We start from the raw sequence: 19,245 nt of genomic DNA, 5'->3' as shown, positions 1-19,245 counted from the left end.
CGAACATCGACCTTGCCTTGCACGAGAGCCGTGTTGTTAAACTGCCGGATCCTTCTCCGGCCACGGACCCCGAACCGCCGGAGCCCGTTCCTATCGAATCCGATTGGGCGCCGATCATGGAGTTTACCTCCGCGGATATTTTTTAGCACTCGCCCTTTGGCGACATACTGAACTCATTAAGGTCTCTCTCCTTGTCAGGAGAATCCTGGCCGAACTATGTCCGGCAGGACTGGGACGCGGACGGCGAAGAAATTCGAGGCCCACCCACCACCCACTTAGTAGCCACTGTCGATTACTCAACCGACATGCTCGACTTCGACTCCAAAGACATCGACGGTATGGACGACGATGCGGGAGGCGAAGAGGAACCACCGCCCACAGGGCGCTGGACGTCCACCTCATCATATGACGTATACATGGTGGACACACCAAAAGAAGACGACGACGAGGAACGGGAGGGCGCAACGAAGGCTTGTCCCCTCGAGAAGCAGTCAAAGCGGAGGCGTAAGCGCCGCCCCAAATCCCGCCTCGACAGAAATAACGATCATACAGACCCAGCGTTGGAGCAGGGCGAACCACTGCCGGACCACGGCAATACGGAGAATCAAACCGAACAAACCAATTCTGTCAAAGATAATAGTCTGGACGACATAACGCCGGACAGGCACCCGGAGTAGCAGAATGCATGTCAAAGGCTTGTTCCCACCGCGAGGAGTCTGAAAAAGCAAAAGCAAAGGCTCAAGGCTGCGCAGGACACACTCCAAATCAGATGGAGTAAAGTACTCAACACAGCAGCGAAGTATGGTGGTAATCGCCCCACCAAGAGCTACCCGAAGCGGAAGTTGCTACCCAAATTCGATGAGGAGGCCCTAGATCCCCCACAACCAAAAATTAAAATAGCCAACTGGCCGGATAGACGACCTCACGGCCAACATGGAGCGGCAAACCACACCACTCACAAGCCAATACGCGATCCACACGAGGGCTCGCACCAAAAGGACGGCGCAACCAGATCCATCTATGGACCACGCAAGCGCGCCCCAGCATATGATGTAACACAACAAACATCAGAACAACGTGGCACACCCAAATACAGGGGTGCCGCACCCCCCTATGTTTCACTGATGAGGTGCTGGACCATGAATTTCCAGAGGGATTCAAACCCGTAAACATAGAGGCATACGACGGAACAACAGACCCTGCGGTCTGGATTGAGGACTACATCCTCCATATCCATATGGCTCGAGGAGATGATCTCCACGCCATCAAGTACTTACCCCTCAAGCTCAAAGGGCCAGCTCGGCACTGGCTTAAAAGCCTCCCCGAAAACTCCATTGGAAGCTGGGAAGAGCTCGAAGACGCTTTTCGAGCAAATTTTCAAGGGACTTATGTCCGACCCCCGGATGCGGACGATTTGAGTCATATAACTCAATAGCCCGGAGAGTCAGCCCGAAAGCTTTGGAACAGGTTTCTTACTAAGAAGGACCAAATAGTTGACTGCCCAAACGCCGAAGCCTTGGCAGCTTTTAAGCATAGCGTCTGCGACGAATGGCTTGCCAGACACCTCGGCCAAGAAAAGCCGAGAACAATGGCAGCATTAACAAGCCTCATGACCCGCTTTTGCGCGGGTGAGGATAGCTGGCTAGCCAGATGCAGCACCAGCGACCCAAGAACATCCGAAGTTAGAGATGAAAACGGGAAATCACGACGTAGCAAAAATAATAAGCGTCGAAATAAAGAAGACAACCCGAAGAGCACGGCGGTACACGCCGGGTTCCGAAGCTCTCGGCCAGGTCAGCAAAAGCCGCCCTCTATAGGCGCCAGTGATGAACAAAATTCTGGACCAACTATGTCAGATCCATAGCACCCCTGGTAAACCGCTAATCATACCCACAGAGAATGTTGGGTCTTCAAGCAGTCCGGCAAGCTCAACACCGTACACAAGGGGGAGGATACACCAAGCGAAGATGAGGATGAGCCTCTCAAGCAAGACACTGGGGAACAAAAGAAGTTTCCATCAGAAGTCAAAACAGTTAACGTATTACACGTGATCAAGGGAAGCAAAGCGGCCCTCCCAGATAAATATGCCCAAGGGCCTATCACCGTGAAACCCTGTCACTGGTCGTCTCAACCGGTCACTATCAACCATCACGATTACTGAGCAAGTATCCGGCGGGCAGGATGGGCTCCCCTGGTATTAGACCCAATAATTGACGGATACCACTTTGCACGAGTCCTGATGGACGGTGGCAGCGGTTTAAACCTGATATACCAGGATACAATCCGCGAAATGGGGATAGACCCAATGAAAATTTGCCATAGCAACACTACCTTTAAAGGAGTAACGCCAGGCCTAGGGGCTCACTGCACGGGCTCCCTGCTACTAAAGGTTATATTCGGTTTCCCAGATAACTCCCGTAGCGAACATTTAACCTTCCACATTGCTCCGTTCCAATGCGGTTATCAAGCACTACTTGGACGCGAAGCTTTTGCTCGCTTTAATGCAATACCGCATTACGCTTCCCTCACGCTCAAGATGCCCGGTCCATGTGGCATCATTATATTGAACAGAAGTATTAAGCGATCTTTGCGCGCCGAAGAGAATGCGACTGCCTTGGCAGCTGCACACTAAAAATGGCCTCACCAACTAAAGCATTTGATAGGTCATCAAGACCACAGACGCGGTTAGACGAGTCCGACGCTGCTATATGTAATTTGATTGATGGCCACACCCCTATTACAAATACAAGGGGCTCAACGTGCGCAGACAAATGATCATCGTGCTACACCCGTCTAGAATACGGCACAACGGAGACACAGGCACAGACGTGCAGTAGGGACCCGCTCCAAGGATTCTTTTTAGATTAAGACCCTGCGTAAACCTTTTTTACTGTCTCTTGTTGATACACATCCCTCGAATTCTCAGTACAATTGAGAAGGATGCTGACGTCTTGGCATGTGGCCACATCAGAATAATGCACGTACCTAGACACAAGGGGCTTCTTACAAAGGGCACTATTTAGGCCCGGTTTATACCATAAAGACCGAATACCTTAGGGAGTGTTCGGCGTCGCGAGTTTCACCTTATATGCATCAGCTCCGAATCATTGTCTTTGGTCAAATGTTGGGTTTGCCCGGCTCCTGTGTTTTGGTGCCTTACGTTCCGCTTTATCGGCTGAGACAGCACCAGAGAAAGCCGAAAACTGACTGTCATGATATAGCGTGAGACTGGTCAACCACTCGATGACCTATCGGAATGTTAGAATTCCTCCGCCTTAACGAAGGGCAGTTTTCCGTCCAGGCATGTACGCACCCCGAGATCGGGAGAATGCGGAGCCACGAGGGGCTATCTAGTAGCCCCACTGTCAAACTCCTATGGCTAAGTGAAAGTGTTAAAGCATTATAGTCCGGTTGCCTCGTTCGCTGCGCTATCACCTCCTTAATAGGACCAAGACATTGGGTTAAGTGTGAACACACGTTTTTTGTGAGCACCTCCGCATTATATGCGTGGGGGCTGAAGCCAACGACTGCAATCTTTCAGGTTATACACATGTATACATAAACGACCGCACAGGAGGCATCATATTACTTTCAGGCAAAAGTATAAACACAGCCTTAATAAATTTCATAAAAACATTGTGTTTACAATGGGAATACATATCACTCAAACATAATATTCTTCGAGCACTGGGCCTCTCTCAAACGAGCACCCTCGAGAACCTCCTCGAAATAGTGCTCGGCAGCCACTCGGCCTATGGCCGAACCCTGCGCCGCAACAGTGGTAGCGTCCATCTCCGCCCAGTATGCTTTAACACGGGCAAGGGCCATCCGCGAGCCTTCTATGCATGCCGACCTCTTCATCGCATTAATGTGCGACACCGCACCAAGGAACTACTGCACTAAGCTGAAATAGCTGTTCGGCTTTGGCTTTTCCGGCCATAGCTGATCCACGACAGACCTCATGGCGAGTCCAGACAACCTATTTAGTTCGTCCCATTCGGCTAGCCGATCAGTCAAAGGAAGCGGACGCTCTGGAACGTTGAATTGCAACCATAACAGCTTGTCCACTTCACGATCTGTTTGACCTTGGAAGTATTTGGCCGCATCGGCAGCGCTCGCCGCCAAGTCCATATACGCATCTGCCGAACTCCACAGCCGATCCAGAGGGGCATACCGTGGATCTCCGAACTTTCTCCGTAGCATGAAGGGCTTCCCAGCCGCAATATCCTCGACTTCCCGTAGCTCCTCCTTCTTCGCTCTCATAGCAGAGCAGGTGTCTTTGTCCGCCATCGTGGCCTTCACAAGGTCCGTTGCATTCGCTCGGTTTTCTTTTTCAAGGAGCCAGCAACGGTCGGCAGTGCCTTTTAATTCTATGGCCATCTTGGCCATCTTCTCTTGGCTCTCGCAATGTATGACCTTCTCGGCTTTCAACTCTTCGGCCGCCTTCAAAGCAGCCGCATTACTAATCCTCGCTTGTTCCTTGGCTCGGGGGAGCTCTGCCCGAAGGGTCTCCACGGTGGCAGCTCCATCTGCAGTAACAACATATTAAAGATACTGGCATCATGCTGCTCTTATTGTGTGACATTCACCAAAAAATATTACTTACCCTGTGATTCATCAAGCCGCTAGTTAACAAGCTCCATGTCGGCGTCTGCCGCATCCAGTTGCCGTTTTAATTCGGCAAACTCACTAGTCCGGCTAGCCACCGGAGCTTCCACCACCTGCACATAAAGGCAGCCTGGTTATTGCCTGGGACTATGATCCTCTGTTCGCCGCCGTTCTCGATGACAACCAGAGTCTTAGGGGCTACTATCTACACAGGGCACACCTAACATGTGCGGTACTATCACATATGATCTCACGTACCTCAAAGCCTGTCAGTAGACTCATAAAGGCTTCATGTAATCCACTTTTGGCAGACGGAATTCTTTCCATCACCATACCCATCAGCGTATGGTGTTCTTCTGAGATGGCCGCTCGCCCCAACAGCTCCCTCAGAACGTCTGACCGCATACCAGACGGTGCTGGACTCTTTTGTTCGCTCTCTTCGAGAGCCGGACGCTGGTGACTTCGGGGGTCTACGGGATTATCTTCTGGCCTCACCGGATCCGGAGAGGCCCTCCGTGATGACACTTCGGGGTCGCCCGCTTCTTGAGTGGAGGAGTTCGGGGGAGGCGTTTCGCTCTCCATCATCTCCGGAAGAAGATCCCCCGAAGACGAGCTCAGGTGAGAAGGGCTAAGACCCAAACTGCAAGATATATGCGGCGGTTATTTTCTTAGAAGAAAGATAGTATACCTTCACTATTAAAGTATTTTTTGGATCACTTACGACTCGTTGGAGGGCTGATCCCCCCGCGGATTTTGTGCGGCAAGAACACCCCCCGAGGCAGGACCCTCTGTTGGAGACTTCTTCTCCCGTTTGGAGGCCTCGGCTTCCGGATCCTCGGAAGCAGTCCTCTTCCTCCCCCGGTTATCCTCCTTCATGGAGGCGCTCATTCCCTCGGTTGGAACTGGCAGTGATGGGGGCACGCGTCCGCCCATATTATTCCCCCCTGTATCTTCCTTCGAGGGCTCCGGGCATGGTGCGAGCTCGAGCATCTTTTCCAATACCGGATTTTCCAAACCCTCAGGGAGGGGGGCCGAACACCGAATCATCTTCGCCTTTGTTAGCCAGTCCTGGTCAAAGAGCGATCTCTCAGAAATAACTTCATGATGAATAAAAGACGGTGTGTTCGGCTAGAGGATTTCTTACTTGTTCGGCGGCGCGGTTACTGCTCAGCCCCACGTCCTCGGTAGTATCTGGACACTCTATTTGAGGTCCGAAGAATGACTTGTACATCTCCTCGTGCGTCAGGCCAAGGAAACTTTGAATGGCACGCGGTCCTTCTGGGTTGAACTCCCACAAGCGAAGGGGCCGGCGTTTGCAAGGCTGGACTCGACGAACCAGCATAACTTGCATTAACACAACCAAATTAAAATCTCCCTCGAAGAGATCTTGAATGCGGCTTTGCAATATAGGCACATCCTTGGCTGGACCCCAGCTCAGACCTCTGCTAATCCATGACATCAGTTGTGGTGGGGGGCCCGAGCAGAAAGCGAGGGCAGCCGCCTACTTGGCACTTCTGGGAGCCGTGACGTAAAACCACTCCCGTTGCCATAATTCGGACACCTCTGGAAAGGAACCTATCGGCCACGGAGCTCCTGCCATCTTGCCTATTGACACGCCTCCGCACGCTGCATGTTGCCCCTCGATCATCTTCGGCTTCACTTCAAAGGTCTTGAGCCACAGGCCGAAGTGAGGGGTAATGCAGAGGAAGGCCTCACACACGACAATAAATGTCGAGATGTGGAGGAAGGAGTCCAGAGCTAGATCGTGGAAATCTAGCCCGTAATAGAACATCAAACCCCTGACGAAGGGATCCAGAGTGAGGCCTCGGCCTCGGAGGAAGTGGGAGACAAACACGACGTTCTCATTGCGTTCGGGAGTAGGGACGACCTGCCCTCGAGCAGGCAGCCGATGCGAAACCTCGGTGGTCAGGTATCTGGCCTCCCTCAACTTCTTGATATCCTCTTCCATGACGGAGGAGGGCATCCACCGGCCATGAAGGCTGGATCCGGACATGATTGAAGATCCGGAGCACCTGACCTGGGCTTCGGGTGTTAGAACTCGAGGCGGGGGAGGGGTTTGATTGAGCACGAAAGGGGAAAAGCGAAAACCTTGTCCCTTTATAAAGAGGGTGAATATCAAGCGTCCTCTCCATAGCCATTTGGGACTTGCCTATAATCTAGGAGTCCTAGACACGGTTGGGTTACCCACGCCCGTATTGATGAGAATCCTGTAATGAGGGGACACGATCTCTGCTTTGACAAAGACGTGTCGAAAAACTGCCTCGCGTTATGCGCGGGGCTAGTTAAAGGAAACAGTTCGAATAATCACCGGGCCATGACATAACGTCATACTGTCAAAACAAGTCAGCAAATTGGATTTGCGAAAATATTATTCTCTCTACGGTGGTATGTGGAACTTATTTTGCAGGGTCGGACACTATCCTCGTATTCAAATTCTTCTGTGATGTATTCGGAGAAGGAACCTGCCTTGCAATGCCGAAGACAATTCTGCGTGCCGGACTCATCGTCAATGAAGCCTGGTTCAGGGGCTACTGAGGGAGTCCTGGATTAGGGGGTCTCCGGACAGCCGGACTATCTCCATTGGCCGGACTTCTAGACTATGAAGATACAAGATTGAAGACTTCATCTCGTGTCCGGATGGGACTCTACTTGGCGTGGAAGGCAAGCTAGGCAATACGGATATGGATATCTCCTCCTTTGTAACCGACCTTGTGTAACCCTAACCCTCTCCGGTGTCTATATAAACCGAAGAGTTTTAGTCCGTAGAGAACAACAACCACAACATACAATCATACCATAGGCTAGCTTCTAGGGTTTAGCCTCTCTGGTCTCGTGGTAGATCTACTCTTGTACTACCCATATCATCAATATCAATCAAGCAGGACGTAGGGTTTTACCTCCATCAAGAGGGCCCGAACCTGGGTAAAACATTGTGTCCCCTGCCTCATGTTACCATCCGGCCTAGACGCACAGTTCGGGACCCCCTACCCGAGATCCGCCGGTTTTGACACCGACAGCGCCCGAGCCACTGTTTAATGGCGTGGCAATGTCTCACTCGACTGATATTTAAGAGAGAAAAAGAAAATCTGAAAAGAAAATTTTGCACGGATCTTGATGTAAGATCCAACGGACCTATATAACATATACTGCGACTTATAGCAAGACTGATGAATATATATAAGGACGACGGGAGTGGATAATAATTGTCTTACATAATTAGGAAGATAATTAAAAAGCCATATGCAGCTACGCCCAAAATACACAAGGGAAAAAGAAGAAGGAAGACGCATACAACGATCTGGCTCGCTGATCTCTACTTTCTTTATGCGCTGCAGGTTGCGAAGACTAGTTCTCGCGGCGGGCGATGATCTCTTTCATCAGTTTCATGTCCTTAATACGCTGCTTGGCAGCATCCATGGATTCCTCCACCAGCCTATTGCGCTCGATGCGGAGCATGGCATTCTCGTCCATAAGTTTCTTGATGATGACGCCCGTCCTCTACAACAAGGCAACGGTCTCCTCCTCCTGCTTCGCCCTTCCGGCGATCTTCGCCCTCAGCAGGTCACGCTCGCCCCGGAGCTTCGCATTGCCCTCCCCTAGTTGCCGGATGATGCCGGTAGCCTCGTCCTGCAACCTCGCCCAGCCGGACATCTGATCCATCTGGTTATGGACTATCGCATGCATGTGCCTGTAAGAGTCCTCGCCCGCCCGTGAGAAATTTTCCCAGGCCGCCGCGGCGCGACGGGACCTCTTTGCTGCTTCCGCGGCATGGCCGGACCAGTCTGCTACATCGATGGTGCGGAAGGACCTCCGTGCTGCTTCGGCGGCACGACGGGACCTCTATGCTGCTATTGCTGCGCGGCTGGACATGTCGGCTGCTTTCGCGGCGAGGCAGGACATCTCTCGTGGTTCCTCTTCCATGCTCACCTCTCCCTGGTGGAAATCTCTCAACCCAGAACTCACGCTGGCTATGGCTTGATTGACTTGATTGGTTTTTGTGGATGAGGAGTTGAGGAGGAATGTCCAGTCATCTTAGCATAGTAGTATTTATAACTGAGTACTACTAATACGCTCCTAAGTGGGAAACCATTTTTGATCGGTGTGAACAGATTTGCAATTAAATATAGCGTGGTAGTAGTAGTAATTTGGACTGTGACGAGACGCGCTCAAAATTTATTGACGGTTCTAGTTTCGAAGTGCGACACTATTCCTGGATGGCGTAACGTCGGCACGTTTTCTCAGCCATGGTGTAGGATATGCCATGGTACTAGTTCTTTTTCTACTGCTGTGTACGTGCAAAAACTCGCACCGTCAGATACATATCTTACGCTTGGCGTTCGACAGGAATAGCCTCGTGGCGAGCTATAGACTAGTCTTTTTTCAGATGCATTACACCTATCTCTCGGGACTTCTCGCACGCACCATCACTGCTCCCCAGGTCGATGCCACCCACATACACTTGTACTCTAAGAAGAGGTGCACGCACGCACACGTCCTCTCCCACACACGCATCTGTAGCTACGAATTGTAGTGTTCTCAACCATCTGATTGGCTCTATCATAGGTTTCACATTGCTCCTTGGCCTTGAGATTGAGAAGTTTAAAACGCGGAGGCTAAGATGGAGGCGCGAGGTTTTGGTTAATGTGCGGGCCGCACACGGCACCAAACACGACACGAGCTTCGTCTGCCTGGTGCGCATGCAGTCGGGTGAGTTGTCCAAGTACAGACACAACCAGGCCCTCGTTGGTATCCGCGCCTCGACTTTGGCTGGTCATAGTGGAGTAACATAGACTAGTTACTAGTCTACTCCCTCCTGTCCTTTTTACTCCGCATATTAGATTTGAGTCAAGTCAAACTTTGCAAAATTTGACCAAATATATATTAAAAAGTGTCAATATCTACAATACCAAATATATATACTATGAAACTATATTTAATAATGAATCTAACAATATTTATTTGGCATTGTGAATGTTGATACTTTTTTTTATAAATTTGGTCAAAGTAGAGATGCTTTGACTTCGGACAAAACTTATATGCGAACTAAAAAGGACCGGACAGAGTATGTTACTAGTACCTTCATAGTGAGTAGTGTCATATAGTATATGCATAATTTGGCGACGAGCGCTCTCTATATGTACCAACTTTTTTCTTTAATTTCATCTTGTTAGTTTTGCTCCATGGCGCAATCCATCGATACTACTACTGTACAATTGTATACATTTTTTAAAAGGCTAGAGGGCGAGGCAGTCTAGCTTGGTCCTTTTCACGAGAGGTGAGGGCCTTTGTGATTTGACGACTCATTACTGCTGGAAGGCGGGGCCTTGTGATTTGACTGCTCGTATAAATGTGCTGACGACCTGAGGAGGAGCAAAGAACCGTGCGGTATACTCAAGTTTTCCACTGGAGTAGTACTAGTATAACGGAGGAGCACGAAATACGGCAGCCCAGTGCCATATGGCGATAAAAATGATCTAATTTGCTAGTCATCTCATTGTTAGCATTGTTCTATTCATGCCTCACAGAGAATGTGACACGTGCGGCGAAACACCCGAAGTAAAAGAAGAAACAGAGGAGCAAAAGAAGAAGGAAGATTATCACCCCAAATGATCTAATTCGCCGCGGAGTCGTAACTGCTTCTTCATCGCCTCCACAACCTCCATCTCCTTGCGCATCTCCTCCGCCATCTTCTTCATTTTGTCCATGATGCAGGATTTCTCGACGCGAGCCTTCATCATCTGTTCCACGACCGCATTATGTACCTTGACAACAGCCGGGTGCTCAATGCGGAGCTTCACCAACTCCTCCTTCTGTTCCATGACGAGGGCCTACAACATCTTCATCGAGGAACCACTACTCTCATGCAGCTTCTTCCAGCCGGCATTCTTCTCCTTCAGCAGGTCGAGCTCGTGGCAGAGCTTCAGCTTGTCCTCCTGAAGTTGCAGGATTTCGCCGGTCGCCTTCTTCTCCGAGGCAATGCTCTTCTTCAGCAGCGTCACCAAGCCGGTGGTCAACTCCCCCTGCTTATTGAGCTCAACGGGCATGTCGTCTAGGGATGGCAGTTTTGCCCATGGGTATGGGTACCCGCGGGTACCCTACCCGAAAATAACGGGCATGGGCAAGACTTGACGTGATTTTGTACCCGCGGGTAATGGGTATCCATACCCGCAAAATATGTGGGTAGGGCATGGGTATGAACTTGTGCCCATGGATAACCCAATGGATACCCAAAAGATTAAAAAAATGAAAATAGTTCCTATGACATGTGGATCAACATAAAGCTCCTATGGCCCAACCCTAAATATCATATTCCTTAAACCGTCCATAGCTCATAGGCCGGTAGTCACCTGCTAGCCACTTCTCCTACGGCGTGACTCCTCAAAAAGATGAAATATTTACTCTTCTCTATTGGAAAGGTGTCCAACGATCAAGCGATCCCCATGAACCGCTACTCATAATTTATTGATGCCTCCAAGAGGTGTCCCACATGAGGAGGCTGTGTCTGTGCCATACTGCTTGCCCATCATCACTTAATTTTTAAACTCATTTCTCTACCTTTTAAAAATTTAATGTTATACATTTTACCCACTGGGTATCCATTGGGTATAGGATACCCGATGGGTATGGGCACGGGTGTTAATTTATGCCCATGGGTATTGAAGTGGGTGGGTGTAGAAAGTTTCTATGGGTATGGGTTTGGCCAGAAGGAGGTTGTACCCACCCATACCCTACCCATTGCCATCTGGGACGTCGAGGCTCTCCTTTAGCAGCTCCACCAAGCCGTGGATGAACTCCTTCAGCTATTGAGGTGCTTATTGAGCTGATCGGGCATGCCGTCGAGGGATAATGACTCCAACGCCGCCAGCTCGGCATGTTCGCCTCCGCGGCTAGGGCGCTCCTGGGAGCCATCGCCAGCCCGTGAGAGATCTTTCAAGGTCTCTGCGTGGCGGCGAGCCCTCTTTTTTTTCCGCGGCCTTGGTTGCCGCTCCCTTGTTACGAGTAGTTCTCAACCTAGAGCTCCGCGCACCGGACATGGCAAGGACGGACAAAGAAGAAGCACTTATGAGGAGGAAAGGTAGAGTAATTTTCAGTTAGGTAGTTCCCCTTTTTATAACCTAAGTACTAGCACTAGTACTAATACATGCATAGTGGGAACACGTTCAGGTTTGGTACGTACTAGTAGGTGTGAGCAGGCTTGCACTTAATTGTAGCACTAGTACTTTCAAATGTGATGGGAACAAGGTAAATATAAATTGATGGGTTTTGGTTTCGAGGCCCGAAACGGCTCCCGATGAGTTTAGTGGAACATAAATTTCAAGTAGACTACACTGCTCAGATGCGTAAATATTATGTTACTGTCAAAAATTTGCACAAAATACGAAGGAGACCAATGGAAGTACTACTAGCAACCCATGATTTAACTACTCGCATGTGCACAGTGGAGTAGTAATGTCTTTCTTCCGCCCTCACGCCCACTCAATTTGCATGCGGTGTATTAACTGACCATCAATTAAGTGAAGGACTTTACACACGTCAAATTATCACATGGGGTGGATCTAGGTACAAAATTGCATCCTCCCGTGTACCCGCATGTGCGTGCGAGGGAATGAGTGCGTGCGTGGCGTGCGTGCACATCTTCGCTTCGTGCATGTCCCGCCAGTGTGGCTCAGGGAGGATGATTACATTCTTCTGGAACCAGCAGCACGTCACTGTGATCAATCCACACAAGGATGTCACGACAACGCCTCCACATGTGCCACGTGGCTTCATGAACTGTAAGAGAGACACTATGTAGTGTGCCATTGTGTTTTGCACATAATCGAAGTACTAGTAAGGTACACATGCATTGCACGTGTCAGATTTTGCAACCAAATTATGAATAAATACCACACTATAGCATGTAAGCTCTGAGTCATATATGCCTGATGTAGACCTTCGTTTAATTCTTATAGTTCATCTCATTCAAAATCAATTGGTTTTTATAAAAAACCTAGGGCCTCTTTGATTCGTAGGATTTCCAAAATGCGGGAATAGGAACAACATGGGATTAGAGTGGAATGTCATCTTGAATCCTACAGGATTGTACGAGTGTTTGATTGTGCATAGAAAAAACACAGAATTCTTTCAAAGAGGTTTGAGTGGATGGGATGTTTCCTATGAAATCTAGTGCAAATGAATCATATGGAAAAATTCCTATGGTTTACAATCCTACAAATCAAACAACCAAGATATGAAAAATTCCTAAGGATTAGAATCCTCCAAAATTCCTTTGAGAATCCTTTGAATCAAAGAAGCCCTTAATCTATTTTATGATTCATGGAATTATGCGTTGTAAATCATAAAGTAAAAACAAATAATGGCAATTCAACTAGAAAAAAACTTTGGGCATTTATGATCTGGAAGATTCTAGAACAAAGGAGAACCACTGTTGTTTTGAGATTTGTGCATTATGCTAAAGTTCAACCATGGAGTCTGCTAGATTGTACATGTGGCAAAATCCGGTGGGGGGCTAGAAGATGGTGCGAGGGGCCGAGTGGAGGGAGACTATGAAGGAGTGCACAACTGCGAGATCGATATTTAGAGAGAGGGGGAGAGAACGTGTGCTGTTGCGCAGTGGCGGAGCCATGAAAAATGTCCCATGAGCTAGGGGGCCAAGCATTGCTAATCCTTTACGAGGAGGGCCAATTCATCAACTTAAACCATTTTTACCAGCAATTATCTAATGATCACATTCATATTAGCCTCGATATATACTGATGTTAGGGGGGGGGGCTTGCTGCCCTTGTCTTTGCCATTGTGCGCGCATTTGAGAGATGAAGCGGAAGGCATGGATGATGAGAGGGGGAGTTGGATATATAATTAATGTGGGTGTATTAGCTATATATGTAATCCTATATAGAGAGGTATAGATTGATCGATGTGGACGTGGGAAAGAGGGTGAGACCTCACTAGATATATAGATTGATCAGTTTATGTGGAAAACTATGAAAGACCTAGCTATATACACACACATGGAGGAGCATCGATCATTGCGTATGCACATGAGAGATAAAGAATGCCCGATATGATGGAGAGGGGGATGTGTGTGTGTGTGTGCCTTCATGGGAGACCGACCTGAAGAAAAAGATTGCATGTGTGCGATGGATAATGACGACTGGTAATGTGTGTGCATGCATGCATGAGAGAAAGTTAGTGGTACAATTATAAAGAGAAGACCAATGTGTGGGTGTAAAAGATTAGGTGAGGTCATAATGAATGCAAAGTTGAATTCAAATATTTGAATAAGAGATCATGATGTTTGAAACCCATGCATACATAAATATAACGGAGATTTGCGCGATGTGGTTTGTAAACGAGCATGTTGTAATGTATACACATTGAACAAGGTCAGACTAGTTTGAATTTGAGATACCAATGGCAGACATCGTTTGGCCACATTGCATCCGTGCATGGACACACTATTCTAATTGGAGATGAAGGGTGGCTTTCGCATCACATATCTATATCTATGTCCCTATATATATTATATTATATTTTATATTTTTTATATAGTGTGGGGATAACTTTAACTTTGAAAGATGGTCGTTGGATGAGGCCAATCCGATGGTGCAGAGCTGGAAAATTTGAACACTACTGGCCGTTGGATATCATCTAGATTCCACCAGATTTTGCCACATGTACAATCTAGAAGACTCTATGGTTGAACTTAAGCATAATGCACAAACCTCAAAACACAAGCACTTCTTCTTTGTTCTAGAATCTTTCGTATCATAATTGCCCAAATGTTTTTCTACATGATTTGTTTTTACTTTATGCCTTACAACGCACAATTCCATGAATCTTAAAATAGATTAGCTTTCTTATAAAAACTAGATGATTTTGAATGAAATGAACTACAAGAATTAAACGAACATCTACATCATGCATATATGACTCAAAGCTTACATGCTATATTGTGGTATTTATTCATAATTTGGTTGCCAAATCTCATGCGTGCAGTGCACGTGTACCTTACTAGTCTAAATGGTGTCTATGTGTGTGTGTTGTGCGTGTTAAATACATTGTACGCAGTATATCATACTAGTCTAAATTTTCTTTTTTGGGTACACGTTAAGCTTCTTCTTCCGAAATTTCAAGTCGTGCCTTGTTATGCCCAAATTTCAAGCTAGCGTCTCTGTCTATCATGCTGCGAAACTCCCGCCTCTTCAACCCACGCCTTTTTACCCCAAAATATTTAAGATAAATCCTTGTCTCGTTGTGCTCCGACAACTCCCTCCATCTGAACCCGCGCCTTGCTATTCCAAAATTACAACGCGCGCGAAAACTCCCACCTCCTGTGAAATCCTGACAAGAGAAATGCCCGTGATACCCCTGAACCGAAAGAACCGCCTCAAATCGGTGGGGGTACTTTCGTAACTTACCCCACATTTCGGACAAGCGCGTCCCTAAGCCATGGTTCCCCACTCCCATCCCATCCGCCCACCCATTCATACACCGAGGCTGGGAAAACCCGCAAAGCCCCACACCCTCCTCCGTCTGCCACCTAGCCGGAGCCTCTTCCCCGACGACGTCGTCCACAGCAACACCTCGACATCCCTCATCCACCGTACCGGATGAGGATCCGTCGTCGATCTGGTCATCCCGCCGGTTCAGCCACCCCGTCCTCCACATCCAAGGAGCTGCCCCAACGTTCCCCTCGTCTTTCGCGCCACCTCCATTCCCACACAGTCGTCTTCACCTGCACCACCAGAAGAGTATCATCATCACAGTTTCCTTGAATGAAGCTGCGGCCTAATCGGCGCCACCAAAGAGGTTGTACACTAATCGCCGCATTTTCTTCTAGATTCGATCTCACGGTGCTGCTGGTGCTCGATCCCGAGCCGACACGGGGCGGCTCCATCCACGGCAGCATCGCCGGCCACTTCCTCCATGGCGTCGCTCCCTCGGCAGCGGCGTCCACATCAGTAGGAGCTGCTGCTGCTTTAGCTCTTGCTCACATTGCTGCTCTGCTCTTGCTCTCTGTCCCCTGCCTGGTCTGCTCTTGCTCTTGCTCTTACTGCTGCTCTTGCTCTTGCTCTTGCTTGCGATCCTACTCTGATTTAGCTACACTTCAGTCGACTGAATCGACTTTTGGGTCAGTCAATTTTCAGGGGGGGGGGGGGGGGGGTGGCTCGCCAGAGTTACGGAAGAACCAGCCGCAACGGGGAGGGGGGCTCGCCGGAGAGGTACCCCACTATCTATCTCAGGGTTCAGGGTGGGGGCGGTGGTCGCCGGTGGTGGTGGGGGCCGTGGTCGCCAGTGGTGGCATGGGGATCGCCGGGGAAAAAGCTCGGCATGGGGGGCCCTACAGGGATGGCCGGGGCGGCGGCGGACCGGCGGTGGGGAGTGTTTTCGGGGTGGGCGAGGCGGCGCACCGCCGGCCGCGGGCGACTGTTTGGTCGGCGGTGGCTGGCGGCTCAGGCGGGTGGAGGTTGAAGATGAACTGCAGGCCCTTGATTTCTTATCCAACGGCTGCAAAATCGACTGACCAGAGATGAAAAAGTCAGTCGACTAACGTGTAGCCTCACCTCTAGTGCATTCAGTTTCGACAGTAAAATTCAGTTTCGACAGCAAAATTCAGTTTCGACAGTCAAGTTCAGTTTCGATAGTTAAATTCAGTTTCGACAGTTAAGTTTAGAGATGAGCGGCTGATGTATTTTACATCTAGCACTTTGTGGTTATGTATTTTACGTCATCTATTGGAGATGCTATTAGAATTCCACTCAGGTTAACGTTGTCTCTCTTGTCCTGCTTCAGCCTCGGCATCGTACAACTCACCGGAGCTGCTCCAATGACGAAACCCTCCATCACAGCGGAGCAGTACCTCGGGCTCCATCTCCAGACGCCTAAGATCTTCTTCCCCTCCTCCGACAGCCAAGTCACCCGGAGCATCCTCACCGTCCAACCCAACCACGCTGAGATCGATATGGCTTCGCCAAAGAGGTTGTACACTTGTTGCATATCTTTTTTACTCTACATGTTATATATATTGTCCACTGAGCACACAGAGTAACAGGAAATATAATTATTTTATCCTACTATATGACAAGCAGTGAGGTACCAGGCAACTTAGCTATCCGTGATGGACTCCCTTGAATGCCATCATTATTTATCTCTGTGCATTTGAGCTGTGCATTTGTCGATGGCCCTGGGAGTTGAGCTAGTAGGGTAGTGGCCTGGGTCCAAAGTAATAGAAGCAGCACAAAAACATATTTTTTAGTGTAGGCATTTCCTTGCTCAAGCCTACCTACTAGGATTGCCAGTGCTTGAAAGGAAAAGTGAATGAAAAACATAGGAATTGGAAAGTTTCCTATGGTACTACTTTTCATGAATTTGGTGCAAAGGAATGGAGCAAAGGAAAACTGTAGGATTTGTTCCTTTAGTGTCTCCTTGAAAGAAAAACCGTAGGAATTTTAATTTCCACTTGTCCTCCTTTTCAAATTCCTATTCATGAAGCACAAGACTAAGAGATAGTAGCATAATAGCATTATAACTGTACATTTTCTTGTGGTTTGACTTAATCTCACCATGCTTCTTTGCATCCTGTGATCTTCCGATTCTTGTGAACCAAACACCCAGATTGGCAGAAATGCTATGTTTTTAAATTCTCTGTTTTGCACATGCATTCCTATCCTATTCCTATCTATTTCCTATCCTTGCATTGTTAGAATTCTCAAATTCAAACAAGCCCTTACACAATTACTTATGTTACAGATATGTGTCAAAGAAAACCTTGTGTGGTTTGTCCTGCTCCTGCGGTGCTGTGTTCCACCCCAGCTCAGTTGCTCGAACGACGGAAGAGTTCAACACAGCAGGGATCCTCTCTCCAGACTGTCTTTCGCCGCCTCAGATCTTCTTCCCCGCCGCTGGCAGCCACGACAACTGCATTACCATCATCAACTGAGCAGATGACCTTGAGGACTACACGGGTCCGCAAGAGAGGTCACACTCTTCCGTGTCTACTTATGTTATGCATCGCTTAATATGATGACATGATACTTTATCATCGTGTTCAACTATTAGACTCCGAGTCAGGTCCAAACTTATGCTGAAACTTGAGTTTTTACATGGTTGTGGGGTATACATTGGGGCAGCAATCAGTACTATCTGTCTACTATCTGGTTAATGTCGGGTGTCTACTATGAGTTTCATGTTGGGTGCAAACAAACATTAAAGGAGCCATTATCTATATTTTTTAACTAAAGCTATTATCTGCCTGCTATCATTGGTATTGGGTCTATCCACAGTTTGCTACCATCACTCTGGATTTGTGCATGCACTCCTTACATAATCTCACTACGTTTTATTCCTATGCATGTCAGTTATTGTACACAATGGAACTGAACATGTAGAGCAAAAGAGACGAGCCTTGCATGGCAATAAAATTTCATGCAGACGTCGCTCCATGGTGGGTGCAAAGGCCACCCCCTCCACCCATTTCGGATCGTAATCAAGAGGAAGATAACTGTTCTGAGGGGGATTCAGAAGCAGAAGACCACTCCTATTTTCCCCATGAGGTCTTCGCTCTAACTTGGCATGCTGATGTTGGTAATATCATGCATATGGTGCCTTGCATTGCTTACTGTATACATCAAAGATGTCATCTGCTTAGTTTAGACATGCTTTGTGTCAATGCCATCTGTTTAGTTTCTTTATCGTATATGTGAATCATGCAATGCCATCTTGTTTAGCCAGACATTATATATGTGAATTTTGCAATGCCACCCTAGTTAGCCAGTCATCTTATATGTGAATTATATCATGACATCATTTTTTTATTACGTGTTAAATTTGTCAACAATTTTAGCACATTCAATTACTCTTCATGTGCATCAGCCATTCGACACGGTCATGGAAAAATCTGGAGTGGAAACAAGGTCTTCAAAGCAGGCAATGCTATCTGACGAAGTGCATGTCTTGCTGGTTACAGATAGCTCCTCAGAGGAGGATTCAGAGACAGATGACCAGTCCTATCCCCCCCCCGAGGTGCATGCTCTAACTTGGCAGGGTTATTTTGCTCATATCGTGTGTATGGTATCTTGCATTGCTATGTCATTTGCTTACTTTAGACATGCTTTGTGTGAATGCCACCTGTTTAGTGTCTAATACCATATATGTGAATTATGCAATGCAATCTTGTTGCAAGACATTATATATGTGAATTATGCAATGCTATCTTGTTGCAAGGCATTATATATGTGAATTATGCAATGCCATGTTGTTTAGCCAAGCCTCATATATGTGAATTATATCATCCCATCCTTTTTTTGTATTTCTCATTGCTTTTGTCGATAATCTTTGTATATTCAACTGCTCTTCCTGTGCATCAGCCATTTGAATTGGTGATGGAGAAATCTGGAGTGAAAACAAGGTCTTAAGAGCAGACAATGCTACCTGCTGAAGCATATATCTTGCTGGTTACAGATAGCTCTTCGGAGGAGGATTTAGAGGCAGATGACCAGTCCTATTACCCCCTAAGGTGTATGCTCAAACTTGGCACGGTTATATTACTCATATCATGCATATGTTGTATTGCGATGCTTAGTTTTTACATCATATACATGATATTGGATGCCA

This window comes from Triticum urartu, chromosome 4 (assembly GCF_003073215.2).
Source record: "Triticum urartu cultivar G1812 chromosome 4, Tu2.1, whole genome shotgun sequence".
Lineage (NCBI taxonomy): Eukaryota > Viridiplantae > Streptophyta > Magnoliopsida > Poales > Poaceae > Triticum > Triticum urartu.
Note: the sequence above shows the minus strand (reverse complement) of the source record.